Source organism: Myotis brandtii, unplaced genomic scaffold, assembly GCF_000412655.1.
Source record: "Myotis brandtii unplaced genomic scaffold, ASM41265v1 scaffold5, whole genome shotgun sequence".
Classification (NCBI taxonomy): domain Eukaryota; kingdom Metazoa; phylum Chordata; class Mammalia; order Chiroptera; family Vespertilionidae; genus Myotis; species Myotis brandtii.
In genome coordinates, this window is record NW_005369060.1 from 3,174,284 (window position 1) to 3,179,895 (window position 5,612).

The 5,612-nt window shown below is 40.3% G+C and overlaps 1 pseudogene; it reads left to right on the top strand.

Moving 5' to 3' along the window:
* Positions 1 to 1,352: 1,352 nt before the first annotated feature.
* On the top strand, positions 1,353 to 2,956 carry LOC102248673 (annotated as a pseudogene).
* The last annotated feature ends 2,656 nt before the right edge of the window (positions 2,957 to 5,612 follow it).

Sequence of the window (5,612 nt, forward strand, 5' to 3'; positions counted from 1 at the left end):
TGAACAACATAAACTGATGAACAAAAACAGATCCAGAGACAGAGAAGCATCGATCAGATGCTCAAACCTGAGAGGAAAGGTAGGAGAGTGTGGGGGTATGGGGGGAGAGATCAACCAAAGGACTTGTATGCATGCATATAAGCATAACCAATGAACGCAGACACCAGGGCCTGAGGGCATGGTGGGGGGGTAGGGGGGGTCAATGGGGGGATAAGGACACATATGTAATACCTTAATCAATAAAGAAAAAAATAAAAACAAAACAAAACAAAAATGATTTTAACACCCTGGCTGTTGTGGCTTAGTTGGTTGAGTGTTGTCCCATGCACAGAAAGGTTGCTGGTTGAATTCCTGATCAGGACATATGCCCAGGTTGCGAGTTCCATCCTGGGAAGGGATGCGTGAAGGAGGCAACCAATTGATGTTTTTCTGTCTCTCCCTCTTCCTTCCTTTTTCTAAAATGAATAAAAATACATATTTTTTTAAAATAATGATTTTAAATATTAATAAACAAACACAATTTGGGAACTGTGATAGGAAGTTTCCAAGATGGTTCCCCATAATACCTACCATTTGGTACTCAGGCTCTTTTGAAATACTCTCCTCTTAAAGGGTGGACTTGGTGACTTCCATCTAAGCAGTAGACTATGTAAAAAGAAATGATGGGATGTCATTTCTGAAACTAGATCCCCAAAAGACTATGATTTAGGTCTTGGAACAACTTTGTCTTGCTGGTTCTTCTTGCTTGCTTACTCTGGTAAAACCAGATGCATGCCCTGTGACAAGGAACTGAGAAAGGTCTGTGACCAACAGCCAGTGAGGAACTGCATTTCATATTAATTAATTAATCAATTAATTCCATTTTATATTCAGAAAGTCCTTACTAAACTTCAGATGTTAAATGTTTCCTCAGATTTTTAGTTTTTTTTATCTTATATTTTTTTACATTGGATTCATTTAGAATTTATTTTAGAATCCTCCTTTAAAAGTTAAAAACATTGACTCTATTATTTCTTACTTTCAGAGACCCCAGTGTTTCACCACTGAGAAAATATTCTAAAGGTTATTCAGAGAATCCTTAAATCTAAGACATGTTGTAAGTGATTTTACTAGAGTGACCATTTATTCGTCTACTGCAGTGGTTCTCAACCTTCCTAATGCCGCGACCCTTTCCTCATGTTGTGGTGACCCCCAACCATAAAATTATTTTGTTGCTACTTCATAACTGTAATTTTGCTACTGTTATGAATCGTAATGTAAATATCTGATATGCAGGATATATTTTCATTGTTACAAATTGAACATAATTAAAGCACAGTGATTAATCACAAAAACAATATGTAATTGCCGCTGCCTCCCCCCCCGGGCTCATCATGGCACCTCTCCGACTCCTCTGCTCCTGGACACGTCTCTGCGCCTCGCTTCGGGGCTCCTGGGGCCCCGGATCCAAGGGAGGTGTTTGCTATTTTTCAACCAGCACATGTCGCCATACCAAATTTTACAAAGATCCAGTGGAAGCTGTAAAAGATATCCCTGACGGTGCAAAGATCCTGGTTGGTAGCTTTGGGCTGTGTGGCATTCCAGAGAATCTCATCAGAGCTTTACTGAAGACCGGAGTCAAGGGGCTCACCGCAGTCAGCAACAATGCAGGGGTTGACAACTTTGGCTTGGGCCGTTTGCTTCGAAGCAAGCAGATAAAGCACATGATCTCTTCGTACGTGGGAGAAAATGCAGAATTTGAACGACAGTACTTATCTGGTGAATTAGAGGTAGAGCTGACACCTCAGGGCACACTGGCAGAGAGGATTCGTGCTGGCGGCGCTGGAGTTCCTGCCTTTTACACCAGCACAGGCTATGGGACGCTGGTGCAAGAAGGAGGGGCACCAATCAAGTACAAGGATGGCAGCATCGCCATTGCCAGTAAGCCACGAGAGGTGAGGGAGTTCAATGGTCAACATTTTATTTTGGAGGAAGCGATTACAGGGGATTTTGTCTTGGTGAAAGCCTGGAAGGCAGACAGTGCAGGAAACATCATTTTCAGGAAAAGTGCACAGAATTTCAACCTGCCCATGTGCAAAGCTGCGGGAACTACAGTGGTGGAGGTTGAAGAAATTGTGGATGTTGGATCCTTTGCCCCAGAAGACATTCATATTCCTAAGATTTATGTACATTGCCTTATAAAGGGAGAAAAATATGAGAAAAGAATTGAGCGTTTATCAACCCGGAAACAGGAAGATGTAAAAGCCAAATCCGGAAAACCTGGAGATAATGTGAGGGAGCGCATCATCAAGCGGGCAGCTCTTGAATTTGAGGATGGCATGTATGCTAATTTGGGCATAGGAATCCCACTTCTGGCCAGCAACTTTATCAGCCCAAACATGACTATCCATCTGCAGAGTGAAAATGGAATCCTGGGTTTGGATCTATATCCATTTGAAAATGAAGTTGATGCAGATCTAATCAATGCAGGCAAGGAAACAGTTACTGTTCTTCCAGGAGCCTCTTACTTCTCCATCGATGAGTCATTCGTGATGATTAGAGGAGGACATGTCAACCTGACCATGCTAGGAGCCATGCAGGTTTCCAAATATGGTGACCTGGCTAACTGGATGATCCCTGGGAAGATGGTGAAAGGAATGGGAGGTGCTATGTATCTGGTGTCCAGGCCCAAAACCAAGGTGGTGGTCACCATGGAGCATTCTGCAAAGGGAAATACACATAAAATCATGGAGAAATGTACATTGCCATTAACTGGAAAGCAGTGTGTCAACCACATCATCACTGAAAAGGCTGTGTTTGACGTGGACAGCAAGAAGGGGCTGACTCTGATTGAACTCTGGGAAGGCCTGACAGTGGACGACGTCAAAAAGAGCACCGGGTATGACTTCGCAGTTTCACCAAAACATGCCAATGCAGCAGATCACAATTTGAAACGTGGAATAAACATTTATCACAGGCTGTGTGTTTTTCATTTTAACCACATAGAGTTTCAGTAATCATAACTGTATACTGAACAAGCAGCTTTTGACTAGGTTTTTCTAGCATTTTATGCTTTATACAGCCTGTTCTCAAGCGTGCTATGACATTTTGATGAACAAAAAGAAAAAATACATATATGATTATAATATTTGTTTTATAAGTGCTTAGAAGGATGTCTTTACAATTGGTGCTCGCATTGAATTTTTCTCCATCTTCCGTGGTACGTACACTGAATCGCATGCAGTTTGCATCAAGATGGGCCTGTAGGAAGAGTTTCATTGATGTACTCTCCCTCCTAAAGAAATTGTGAAGAAAAAGAGTGAGGGAGAAAAGTGACCCCTCCCCCAGGGTAACCCAGGCAGCATTGTACTGGGTCCTGAAGATAACATGCAAGTGAATTTTGATTTGGAGGAATGCTGCCTTAACTATTGATTTTCCTTCAACATCCTCTGACTTTTTTGGGGAGAGCCTCCGATTGTGTGATTCCATCTTGTTTTCCTAGAGCACCTCTCTTCCTCCCACACTTTCTGTAACTAAATAGATGCCTAAGAAGGGAGGCAGGAGCATGTCTGTGTGGGAGGAGTAATTGCAGGAGGGAGACTCGGTGCAGGGCCTGTTGGTGCTGACATCCTACCTAAGTTGCCTTGACCAACCAACCAACCAATCAACCAACCAACCAACCAACCAGCCAACCAACCATCTGTTCTTTGCCAGTGCCTCACTCATCTAGTCAGATTCCTCATTGTTAAGCAGTGCAGTATTCGTATATATCCAGACGGTCCTTAAGAGTCTTTCTCTATGTTATTGAGGACCAGTGGGCAACTTGAACAATACCTGCTCTTCAGCCAAGAAGGGCTGTGGGATAATTTATCATGAATCCATAGTCACAGTGAACACACAGGTGTGTTTATTGTTTTTTTGTTTGTTTTTTATTCTTTCCAAGCTCTCTTATTTCTGGTTAGAAAAGTTTCTAAATTTGAGTGCCTTTTCCTACAGAACAATGTTTTCTTCTGACCAGACTACTTCCTTGAACAAAGTACTTTTAATTCAACTCTATGCAAATAGGGGAAGTAAGGATGAGCAAATCTAGGATTTGAAGAGCGGTGATTGAATTTCTATTGTTAAAAAATAAACATAGTGGATTAGGTTTTGTAAGGAATAACTTCTCAGAGGTATCCTCAGTACCAGTTGCCCCAGGGGTAACCCAGCAATATGTGGGGTGAGAAGTCTGGACACCCTAAAGACATGCCAGACTGCTGTTTGCCAGACAGGGGCAGGCATAGCAGAGGGTGCTGTGTTGTTCCTCTGGCTCCAGACATAGGGATTTATTCATGTTTTTTGGGTGATGGTTGTCATTGAAAGTCACTTTCTCTTCATATACAGCTATTGTTGTGTCATGCACGGTAGTAGAGGGAGGAGAGAGGCTTTGTTTTTAAGAAGCACACTCCATATATAAAATAGTCTTTTCTACCAGCTTCATGGTTGAAAGCATACTCTCCCAGTACTGGTAAAAGGGATTCTTTAGAATTTGTGAGGCCTAGAGAATAATATATATCTATGTTAGAGTTATGATCAGGAAAAATGTGTGGTATTGATGATTGCTTTATTTGCAAGCTTATTTGCTTATCATTCCAGTCTGTTACTTTAAGACAATGTGTTGTTAAGAATGTTCTCAACTTTAAATGGCGAAACCTAAGTAGATGACTTTATATTCTTGATTAAAGAGTGCTATGGATATTAATAAATGCAATAAGAAATACAATAAATATTTCAAATTAAAAAAAACAAAGCAAAACAATATGTAATTATATATGTGTTTTCCGATGGTCTTAGGCGATCCCTGTGAAAGGGTCATTCGACCCCCAAAGGGGTCGCGACACACAGGTTGAGAACTGCTGGTCTAGTGACTCTCCGAGTTGATCCAAATTCTAACCCTACATGTTCTCTTAGTACAAATGCTGAGCATGCATGTGCAAGAAAAAAATACACAGTTCTTAAAATAAATGTGTTACAGTGTTAGTAATCATTCTACTTAGGAATTGTGTGATTGTTTTTTCTCCACTTTTTAAAAAATTTTCAATCAAATCCTTTTGTAAAAGTGTTATTTTCGTCATTTCTATGTGGGGAACTATGAAGGAATACACATTACAAAAATTAATACCAAAGACGACATATAGAATCAGGGACAATGAAGAAAAACTAATTGGCTATCAATTATCACTGCATAATACATAATAAAAACCTGGCTCTGCTAAAAATCTGAAGTGTTACCTTTTTAAAAATTTTTATTTATTGATTTTAAGGGAGAAAGAAAGAAACATCAATTTGTTGTTCCACTTTATTTATGCATTAATTGGTTTATTCTTGTATGTGCCCTGACCAGGGATCGAACCCACAACCTTTGCATGTTAGGACAATGCTTTAACTGAGCTACACAGCCAGGGCTGTTGAGGGGTTACTTTTTACAATGAGAATACAGATCTGATGCCAACATAGTTCATGAATCATTCCTTGTACAACTTTAAAACAAATTGGAGTTGTCATTCTACATGGCAATCTGATGAAAACAAAACATACTTTTGGAAATGCATTTCTTCAAAATCATGCTGATTGCTACAAGACAAATATTGAAT